Raw genomic sequence first — 12598 nt, 5'->3', positions numbered from 1 at the left:
TTCACACAAGAAGGAATGTTGCTCACCCAAAAACTTATTGTCTGCGTGGAAATTATTGATTTACTGGAGCCCAGAAATGTTATATTGTGTTTCCACACAGTTATGGGACTGGAAAGAAACGCACAGCACCCCTGGTGGAAATGAAAAACACAGTGTATAGTCATAAGCTACTTTGAACACTGTTTTCTTAAGAAATTGACCGGCGGAAGTAGATTAAACGCACCTTCATTACTGAGGGCATCAGAACACAGCAAAAGGACAAGTAAAAACAGCTGAACCACTATTATTATCAGGAACAGAACCATCGCCATCAGCTGGTATAGCAGAGCCGTCATCAGTGGCAGCAAAACGAGCATCGACTGAAGCAAAACTATTATCATGAGAAGCAGCAGCAACAACAGAAGAAGCAACATCATCATCCCAACCAACAGCAGAACCAACACCATCAGTGAAAACAGCAGGACCACAATCGCCAGTGGCAGCAGCATCAGGTGTCACCATTCCCAGAAACAGAGCCATTATCATTAGAAGCACAAGCAACAAGGGAAGAAGTAACGACAATAGCAGACGAAGAAACAGCAACGACAAAAGAAGCAAAAGAAGAAGCAATAGGAGCAATTTACCTCCTTAACATGAAAGAAATTTAATCACCATGGCATCTGAAGGATTTTTTAGTAGAAGCTGGTATGAAGTAAAGACAGAGGTGAGAAATCTATGAAAAGTTGTGCTTAGAAGTATAAACAAAATTGAAAAATTGCTTAGTGCTTTGGAATATAAATGTTTGAAGGCAGCTAGTAACAAAATTGCAATTTATCCTCAATGAAACCAAACTGTCAAAGCTGTCTGCGTAAATGAACACTGATCAGTGACTCTGTAAAAATTTTAAATATATTGGAATGTTTCAGTGTAGCAAGAAGCTTTTGTAGGGGAGAGGGATCTCACAGAGGCTGATGCATACTTGTGGATACCTGCTTAACATATTGAATAAAAACGGATTTTGATTACTGGTACTAAAATGAGCAATACTCTTTTGAAATCTGCTGTGTTGAAGTAAAAGAGATGAACGAAATAGTCATATCAGTTTAAGAATCCCTCGAAGTAGCTGCAATAATTAAAAAATTTGTAATTCAAACTCCAGTGTCTTCTAGATAAAGTTAACAAAGAAAGGAAGAAAAATATAATAACAGCAGATGATTTCAATGTAAATGTGATAAGTCATGACCATAGCTCAAAAAAGTTTATTGACTTAATTCAGAACTCTGCTTTTAAACTAAATTTTGGTTAAATCACTAGAGAAAATGGCCATACAGCTGCCTGTATACACAATATGTCAACAAACTGCATGTTTGACAGAGAAAACAGTGTCTGTTTAGGCTTGGGAATTTCTGATTATTCTGCATTGTTTATTCAGCTGCTAGGAATAAACGATAATAATAAATAATTTTAAGGAAGGTTACATGAAAAGAAACTTTTGCAAAAATAACTTTAACCTGTTCCTTGAAAAGATAGCTGCCATAAGGTGATACCTAGATAATAGTGTGCCAGGTACTAAGAACTGTGATAGTTTTTAAGGAGTTTTCTAGCTGTATTCAGTGACTCATTCCCAGGCAAAAATGGCACCAAAATGTCAAAAGTAAACTGAACTGAATTCCTCCATGCTTCAAAATATTTCGTGAGAGAAAAAGAGAGGTACATAAAGAGCTGAAACACAATAAAACCCCACCCTTATTAAATATGTGAGACATTACGAAGCTATATTTAAAAGTATTGTTAAAACTGCCAAAAAGGTCAAATGATAAGTTCATTTTAGGACATATGAATAAGTCTGAGGCACTATGACCCATTGTTAAATCCAAATTAACTAAAAAAATTCATTATTTTGTGTAAAGACAACTTACATTAAAGCAACACGTTCCAAATGTTGTATGCACGATCTATGGAACAAGTATTAATGTATGTATATGTGCAGCGCCGGCTTTAGGGTGGGGCGACTCGGGCGGTCGCCCAGGGCGCCGGGGCCCAAGGGGCGCCACATACTAAACGCATGTAAAAAAAAAATTACAATTTACAATCACACATTTCGCGAAACTAAAATATTATTCAGTCTCATTCAACATACGTTGCTAATCTCACGAATGCGCGATGAATTCGGGGTAGCAGAAGAGAAATCATGCTGAATGCAATCTTCGTATTGTCTGCAACCATCCATGTTTGACGCGGGCTAGCACGGGCTCTACCAAAGCGCCTCTCTTATTTGTTTCAAGAACTGCAAAAAGGAAGAGCCCATGCAGCCGCACCATCTCTCGTTTACAACAGAAACTACCGGTCGCTCCAAATAAAAGAAAATACAGACTGTGAAATATACATTGCATTATGATTTAATTAATACGAATGTATTTTTATCGAATATTTGTGACTTAATGACTCATGTACATTAATTAATAGATCATGCAATGCGTGCACTGCATTAATAGAGAATTCTCCCCTAACTTACTGAAATAATACAGCGCCACACAATGTTTGTTAGACTGCATATGTTGGCAGCGCTACGATTTGCACCCGCATGTCAGTAATTGTCAGGAAGAGTCGGAGGCAGCGGTCATGTTTTTGTGGCTGAATAATTGTGAGTGAAACGAGTGTCGTGACTGTGTCAACATTTTAATTTTCTGGTAGGTGCGAAAAACATTTTTATCTTTCAGTTCAGGTTTTTTTCTAGTTACGTCTACTGATAGGTGAATTTCTTTATTTGTTATAGATCGAATATTGTGGTCGCGAAATAGAGCAGTGTCCAAGCAATAATTTGTCAAATTATTAAATCATGCCAGAAGAGAAGGAAATGATTTAAAAAAAGCTTTCTGGTTCAGAAAATCGGAAAAGAAAAGCTGAAAAAGAAAAAGTTCTTGAAGAAACTAAAAAGCACATGAATATTTATAAGTACCTTAAAGGAAATTCTAAGGCAAATACTTCAGATATCGAATCAAAAGTCCATGTATCAGCAAATATTTCTTCAGACTGTGAACAATTATACACAAAAAATATACAATCACCTATTGAAGGTGATCAAATTGGCCAGTGCAGTACACCTTTGCATGAATCCTCTGATATTTCTCCAAGTCAAAATCAACACATGACATCTGTGGTCGATGAAAGTATCAACGTTCTTGCAATAAAAGAATACAATGTTTCTGATGTAGGTACGTTGCCAAAAGTACTTAATGCTAGAGATATAGATCGCATTATAATATGTGGACCCTCACAAGTATGTCTAAATAACTTTCCAAAAGATGAAAATGGGCGTCATTTCTCTTCAACTCATTACACAAGAAAACTATCAAACGAAGAAACTATCAGACGACGGTGGCTAGTTTATTCTGTATCAAACGACAGTGTCTTTTGCTTTTGTTGTCGACTGTTTGATTTAAAGTCAACTACTAATTTGAGTACCACTGTGGGTTTCAGAAATTGGAAACATTTAAGTGAAGCTCTGAAACTGCATGAAAATAGTCCTAACCACAAAAAAGCATTTACTCAATGGACTGAAGCTGAAATCAGGTTTAAAGCTGGATTAACTATTGACAAGGAAGAACAAAAGCTAATTTCTAAAGAAAGTTTACGATGGAGCAATGTGCTTCAAAGATTGATGCACATTACTTTGTATTTGGCTGAAAATAATATGGCATTCAGAGGGTTATCAGGTAAATTATTTACCCCAAATAATGGAAAATTCTTAGGTCTTGTACAGTTATTGGCAAAGTTTGATCCAATCATGGAAGAGCACGTCAGACTGGCATTGAGTGGTGATTTGGCTGACCATTATTGCGGCAAAAATATACAAAATGAATTAATAGAACTCATGGCATCACACATTATGTCTACAATCGTGTCCCGCATAAAGGGTTCAAAGTATTATGCAATCATAGCTGACTGTACTCCAGATATAAGCCACAAAGGACAACTTTCGATAACTTTAAGATGCGCCGACATAACAGAGGATGGCGTAAGTGTAAAAGAACATTTCATCTCATTTCTGCAAATAGATGATACAACCGGTGAAGGCCTCACAGAAAGCATTTTAAAAACATTGAGTGATCTTGACCTTAACATTAATGACTGCAGAGGACAGGGCTACGATAACGGCGCGAACATGAAGGGGTAAAATAAAGGCGTCCAGAACAGAATTAAGAAGTTAAATCCACTATCTTTTTTTGTGCCATGTGGATGCCATAGTTATAATTTGGTATTGTGTGATGCGGCAAAATCATCAGTAAAATCCGTGACACTGTTCGGAATGTTATAAAAAATGTTTAATCTATTTGCTGGATCGGTAAATAGATGGAAAATTTTGACGGACCATTTGAAGATATACACCCTGAAAAATATAAGTGACACACGCTGGGAAGCTCGAATTGATAGCATCAAAGCGGTTCGTTATCAATTATGCGAAATGCATGACGCTTTGGTTTTCTTGGCCGATGCTACTGAACAAAGCGGTGCTGCGGTGTCACACGAAGCGACAACACTACAAGGACAATTAAAAGACTTCAGCTTCATTGTTTCTCTCGTGACATGGTATGATGTTCTGTTTCAAATTAATGTTGTGAGTAAAGCAAGTCAGTCACCCACAATCAACTTCGTCGAGTTTATGGGAATCCTTGACAAATGTTGCTCTTATTTGGAAACATACAGACAAACAGGTTTCGAACAAGCTATTGTAACAGCAACTGAACTGGCTTCGGATCTTGATATGCAGCCATTATTTAAACCACAAATGTGATTAAGACGTATTAAACGCAGGCCGGGTGAAGAGGCTGTTGATGATCAAATAACTGACCCAAAAAAGAAGTTTAAAGTAGAGTTTTTCAATGCACTGTTGGACACCGTGCACATATCCATGAAAGAAAGATTTGAACAGATGCAAGAATTTTCTGCGACGTGGAGTTTCTTGTTTGACATTAAAAAAAATCAAAATAAAGAAGAACTAATACAATGCTGTTCTAAATTACAAGAAAAGTTAACTGTCAACATGAAGTCAGATATTGATGAAAATTTGCTGTGCGACGAAATTTTAGGCCTGCAACACTATCTTGAAGACACCCAGGCAACGCCTATTGAAGCCTTAAACTTCATAAAAAAGCATAGTCTTCAAGAGTTATATCCCAACATCTGGATAACGTTACGTATTTTGCTAACAATACCAGTGACTGTCGCAAGCGGCGAACACAGTTTTTCCAAACTGAAGTTGATAAAAACGAACTTGCGGTCTACAATGTCTCAAACAAGACTAACCAGTTTGGCCTCACTGTCCATTGAAAATGAAGTTGCAGAAAACCTGGACTTTGCTAATCTGATCAGAGACTTTGCCGACAGAAAAGCGAGAAAGGTAAAATTTTAGTCGTTTATAATTGTTTTTCATTAGGCGTAATATGTTTTGTGTTCACATGACTGACAGAAAATATAGGTTTATGGCTTACAGTTATATTAAATTCAATAAAAATATGGTACCCAATTCAAAATTAGTGTTTTTTCGTTATACATATTACCTCCTATATATAAAAATCAATTGTTGTGTGTTAGTCTCACCAAAACAAAGAAATGGCTTGACCAATTTGAATAATTTTTGTTTTGTTTTGTTCGCTTTAGTACAGGGGTGCTTCAGAAAAGAAAAGAAATATTTGGGATATACGAGCCTGTTTAAACCACATTTTACGCATCTTTTCTTTGTTTGGAACACGCAAAAACAATTTTCTGGAGTTGTTGTAGATGTACAGTGCAGTACTACGCAATATTTTTAGACAATTTCCCAAAACGTGAATGCCCAAACAATATATCACTGCTATACTGACTGTTACGGCAGCGACAGCAGCATGCTGGACTGACGTCACAGGCTACACAAGACTCACATGGAGCGTCTTAGCGGGCTTTCAGATTATTTGGATTTCATTTCCATTTTAAAAAATAAAATACTCAAATTTACGATGGAAAAAACCATGTTATGATCATAAGATGACGCCATTAACCACTTAAGACGATTTCTAGAAAACAGTCAAATACCGTGTTGCAAAGCACTGCCAGGTTCGCTATTTATACAATAAAGAGCGCCAACTGGACGACTCGCCCGGGGCACCTGGATGGCTAAGGCCGGCCCTGTATATGTGTATGTATGTATGTATGTACAACAGTTAATTGCCAGGAAATTTAAAAATGTAAACAATACAATAACACTATTGTGAACCCCATTTGAATATCTTAATGCTTCAATGAGTTTCTTATAAATGCAGTAAACTATAATGTTGAGGCGATCACTTATGAAAACAGTATAAACGTTTTTCACCTGGATCAGAATAGGGACTCCCCACGCTTCTTACAGATACACTCCTGGAAATTGAAATAAGAACACCGTGAATTCATTGTCCCAGGAAGGGGAAACTTTATTGACACATTCCTGGGGTCACATACATCATATGATTACACTGACAGAACCACAGGGACATAGACACAGGCAACAGAGCATGCACAATGTCGGCACTAGTACAGTGTATATCCACCTTTCGCAGCAATGCAGGCTGCTATTCTCCCATGGAGACGATCGTAGAGATGCTGGATGTAGTCCTGTGGAACGGCTTGCCATGCCATTTCCACCTGGCGCCTCAGTTGGACCAGCGTTCGTGCTGGACGTGCAGACCGCGTGAGACGACGCTTCATCCAGTCCCAAACATGCTCAATGGGGGACAGATCCGGAGATCTTGCTGGCTAGGGTAGTAGGGTAGTTGACTTACACCTTCTAGAGCACGTTGGGTGGCACGGGATACATGCGGACGTGCATTGTCCTGTTGGAACAGCAAGTTCCCTTGCCGGTCTAGGAATGGTAGAACGATGGGTTCGATGACGGTTTGGATGTACCGTGCACTATTCAGTGTCCCCTCGACGATCACCAGTGGTGTACGGCCAGTGTAGGAGATCGCTCCCCACACCATGACGCCGGGTGTTGGCCCTGTGTGCCTCGGTCGTATGCAGTCCTGATTGTGGCGCTCACCTGCACGGCGCCAAACACGCATACGACCATCATTGGCACCAAGGCAGAAGCGACTCTCATCGCTGAAGACGACACGTCTCCATTCGTCCCTCCATTCACGCCTGTCGCGACACCACTGGAGGCGGGCTGCACGATGTTGGGGCGTGAGCGGAAGACGGCCTAACGGTGTGCGGGACCGTAGCCCAGCTTCATGGAGACGGTTGCGAATGGTCCTCGCCGATACCCCAGGAGCAACAGTGTCTCTAATTTGCTGGGAAGTGGCGGTGTGGTCCCCTACGGCTCTGCGTAGGATCCTACGGTCTTGGCGTGCATCCGTGCGTCGCTGCGGTCCGGTCCCAGGTCGACGGGCACGTGCACCTTCCGCCGACCACTGGCGACAACATCGATGTACTGTGGAGACCTCACGTCCCACGTGTTGAGCAATTCGGCGGTACGTCCTCCCGGCCTCCCGCATGCTCACTATACGCCCTCGCTCAAAGTCCATCAACTGCACATACGGTTCACGTCCACGCTGTCGCGGCATGCTACCAGTGTTAAAGACTGCGATGGAGCTCCGTATGCCACGACAAACTGGCTGACACTGACGGCGGCGGTGCACAAATGCTGCGCAGCTATCGCCATTCGACGGCCATCACCGCGGTTCCTGGTGTGTCCGCTGTGCCGTGCGTGTGATCATTGCTTGTACAGCCCTCTCGCAGTGTCCGGAGCAAGTATGGTGGGTCTGACACACCGGTGTCAATGTGTTCTTTTTTCCATTTCCAGGAGTGTAGTAAAGACTCAACCGAGGCTGTGAAAAATTATAATTTGTTCTCGAAAAAAATGCTGTAAGGTAGGATCAAATATCACGAAAATAATTAAATTTGTCTGTGATAAAATAGCACACCCTCCATCCTTAATTATCAATCAATCATTTAAACAAGCCAACTTCCCTGACATACTTCAGTACACACAAAAGAGATCAACAGAGAAATGGGAAATTAGCATTGCATCTATAGTGTCTCACCTTATCCAAAATATCTGAAAATATAGCTTCAGTCCATGTAACACACATTACCACAAAACATGAGGTTGTCCCCATAAACAATATTGATTCCGAAAAGGAAGAAGTACTATGAACTTATTAATGAATTGTTGATAAAAAAGCAGGTCATGACTGGCCAAAATCTATGAAGTGGCAGATATCTTCTGAAACCTTAAAAAAGCATTCGATTCTGTGAATCACTCCTGCTGCTTCATAAACTAAACAAATATGGTGTTGGGCAAACTGTTCTGCAGTGACTGGTATTTTATCTGACAAGCGTGAAGCAAGGAGTACTGATAACATTTAACACCATAAATTATGCGTCTTTGTGGAATATAGATTCACAAGGAGTTCCCCATGGATCAATATTAGAGCCAATCTTGTTTCTCTTTTACGCAAATTAATTACCTCTCAATATCAGTGCCCAACCAATCATGTTTTCTAATGATAGTTCAGGACTTATTGAAAAACGAAAAATAAGAAAAATTCTTTATAGTGTCATAAACATACTGAACAACCCAGATGTATAGTTTCAACAAAATTGTTCTAAACATAACATTTCAAAAATTTTGTTTACAGAATTTAAAAACAAAGAATAAAAACTAGTAAAATTGGTACCATACATAAAAATCAAGTTATGGAAGAAGCTCAGTCCATTAAATTCCTAAGACTAAACTTGGACAAAAATCTAAGTTGCCAAGCACACATAGATTATTTTGCAACTAAATTAAACAGCCTTGATTTAGCAATGGACATACTCTCTGGGGAAACAGACATAACTCGTAGGGGAATGGTGTACCACAGTTGTTAGGTAAGGGTTAATTTTTGGGGAGAATTCAAGTCAAAGGTCACAAATACTGCTACTTCAAAAAATAATCATAAGCAAATGTGTGCTGCCCTCCAAGTATATCCTGACACTCATTATTCAAGAACCTAAAAATGTGACCTGTCCCTGTATTGTACATATTTGAGAGTATCATCTTTTTACACAGTAATCCTGAGCTTACTGAAGAAAACCATTTCAAACATATGTAGGGATGCAAGGAAAACTTCATGTTTTTAAAACACCATTTAATACACCAGTATCAGACACCCTAGTACAAGGGAATGAAAATCTTCAACAAACTCAAGAGTAGAGATGTAATTAGCTTGAAAATATGTTCACTGAAGAGAAAACTACACACTATAGTCGAAAAATACAATTACTCAGTGGAGAAATTTATGAGTGATGAAATGATCAGTTGAATGGTCTGACGATTCAATTTCATAGTGTTGTGTGTAACACTGTATTTATAAATAAATGTCTGAGGAATTTAGACTCTATGCATTGGTATATCATAAGAAAAACAATGTAATGATAATATTGTTTTCAACATAAAACTGCGCTTGTAAAAATACTCTTAGAGACTTAAATAACTATGTGTATCACAAAATAAAAATTAACATAACTCCTGTGCAATATGATGAGATGATCTATAAAATATATGTTATGAGACGAATAAAATACAGTGTAATGCAACAGAATATTGTACAACACTAAGAGAAGACTCTTAGGGAATAAGAGACTGACCAGTGTAGTGCATTGTTTATTCCTTGGAAGAGTAACTGATTTTGAGAGTTGGATGTTTATTCTTCATTTTCATGTAGAGCTGTTACTTATGCAGTAATCTAACAAAGAAAAAAAGTCTGGAAATACATGTGGGTTTGATTTCTGACCTATATAACTGATTACCATGAAAACAATAATGACTTAAGTCGCAATAACATTTTTTGGATTATATCTGTTAAGCATGGAAGGCACAAATATTTTTTTACAAACTACTGGTGACGACAGCCGGCAGCTGCAACAAGAGATTGAAGTTTTACAATTGCCGATGCTGAGAAACGACAGCAAGATTGGCAAGACGAGATCACAAACACCAGTGATAATGGCTGCGCCACGAGTTCAGAACCGCGCCAGATATTTTCTGCGTGCCTGTTCGCTAGTGTCAAGTGACCCCCCTTACAATTGCGACCACCTCCATTTAAGCCCACACAACCAGACATATGGTTTGCGATCTTGGAAAACATTCTCGCACAACAGCAGATCACAGAATACTGTGAACAATTTATGCTGGCAGTTAGCAATTTGAAGCAGGGACCGACGATAGTAGTTTCCGATGTGATTCTACACCCACCTCATCAACAAGCATACCTCGTTCTGAAGACTTCACTAATCACTCGCTGCACGAAGTTACCTGAGCAGAGGCTTTCACAAGTGCTTTACCAGGAGAAACATGGAGACAGAAACCCGTCGAAAGTCTGGAGACATTTGCTAGCGATAGCGGACTGTAGCGTACTATCTAATGAGTTGCTGCTACATATCTGGCGACAACAGGTTCCGTTTCAAGTAAAATTGACATTGGTAGCCTATGAAGGACTAAGGCTGGTTAAATTACAGCAAGTAGCTGATAGAGCATATGCCACATTGGAGTCAACTGCTGTGACATGCGTAGCAGGGACAAATAGTAGCATCATAACAAAAGGTGACACACACACACACACACACACACACACACACACACACACATACATTGTGGTCTTTGGAGGAGCCGATTACGAATTGTGCCGCTGCATCTTATCGATAATCATCGGACATCGATGGGGAACTCCAAAAGTTATGAACCACAATGGAAAAAGTTGCAGAACTTGGAGTTATGGATGGACTCCGATATGAAAACACGGTCGCGTCGTTCATCCAGCCCACAGCTGTCAGACACCACTCCAGGCCAAACTACTGCTGATAATATCTGCTGGTACTGCCCATGCTGTAAAGTGCACTAATTGGACAGTAGAAATGAGTAACGCTTTCAGCCAGTTACAAGCCAGCCTGGAACCGGCAGTGTTGGTTGCCACCATGTCCCAGGTGCCAGCATGGTCGCGATTGGAGCAGCAAGATACCAAGAAGTAAATGGACATTGGATGTCTTTGATTTTTCTTCTTTTTTTTTTTTTTTCAACGAAGCTACAGCACAGACAGACAAAATGGCGTGCTTACGATAGGGAGTTATTGGCGTTATATGAAAGTGTAAGATATTTTCGTTCTTACATTGAAGCCCGACCAATGACAATTTTCATGGATCACAAACCTGTTGTGTCAGTCTCCGCAACATCAGCGACAATTGTTCGCCACGACAGTTCCGACACTTAGAGTTCAACAGGCAGTTCACTATGGATGTACGACATACTAGAGGTGCACGGAACATAGTCTCCGGTTATTTTTCGCGAGTATGCAGCTTAGTCAGCATCTTAAATTACGACTAGCACGCCACAGCACAAGACAGGGATCAAGAGTTGTAAGACTTACTAAGAGATCGGCACACAGGATTGCGAATGGGACGAATAGAAGTGCCAAGAAGCAAGATCAAAATATGGTGCGACGTATCATAACAGAGGCCACGGCCCTGCATTATGCAGTGATTCCGGAAAGTGCCTTTTGACGGTGTCCACAGCTTAGCACGCCCAAATGGAGTCACTCATGCCTTCAGTGTCAATGTTGTAAAGTAGGACGACATTTTAATGCAAAGGTCGGAAATTTTGCAGGTTCGCCAGTGAGGTTTAGTCACGTTCACCTCAACTTAATGGATCCACTTTCACCCTCAGAGGGTTGCTAATACTTGCTCATGGCAGTGGATAGCTGCACTAGTTGGGCAGAGGCTACACCAGTGAGAGATGTATCAGCCAAGACAATGGCAAAGGCATTTGTTGCACATTGGGTAGCATGTTTCGGATGCCCTCTACATATTACGACAGATCAGGGTCGATAATTCGAATCTAATCTGTTTAAAGAACTGGCTAGACTGTGTGGATTCCAGGGTCACCACACAACCCGTTATTACCCGGCGAGCAATGGAATGCTGGAAAAGTGGCATAGAACACTGTAGAAGGCCCTCAAATGTCACTGAGAGAGTTGGACAGAACCGCTGCCACTAGTACTTCTAGGTTTATGGACTGCGTATAAGATGGATGCAGGCACATCAGTGGCAGGGTTGGTTTACGGAGAACCATCGAGAATTCTGGCAGATTATCTCACAACGGCTCCCTACCACCACAAATGGAGCTACACTGCTGGTACAGCGCATTCGTAACCACGTGGCAAGGATGAGAGGGCTACTAGCATCTTGCGATGGTGAACATCTGGTCTTCGTCTGCAGAGCATTGGCAGATTGCTCGTATGTTATTTTGTGCACGGACGCCATACAAGCTCCTCTACAACCTTCTTATGCTGGGTCCTACCAAGTAGTGTGACATGATGCCCATAATATAGACATCTCGCAAAATGGGAAAACTGTCAGGGTTTCTATTGAAAGAATGAAACCAGCGTGGATATTACCACCGCCAATGCACAAAAACATTCCTCCAGTTCAGGATGACTGAGGGTCAAGTGAGGTACACACCTAGTCAAACTGAAGAGAAAACAACAAGATGCCAGAGGACTACAGAACAACCAATCACACCTGTGCTCGCACCTACACAACAACCGGTCGTCTGTACTAGAGCTGGACG

This window comes from Schistocerca cancellata, chromosome 6 (assembly GCF_023864275.1).
Source record: "Schistocerca cancellata isolate TAMUIC-IGC-003103 chromosome 6, iqSchCanc2.1, whole genome shotgun sequence".
Taxonomy (NCBI): Eukaryota; Metazoa; Arthropoda; class Insecta; order Orthoptera; family Acrididae; genus Schistocerca; species Schistocerca cancellata.
The sequence above is the reverse complement of the archived record's forward strand: the minus strand, read 5'-3'. Positions refer to the sequence as shown.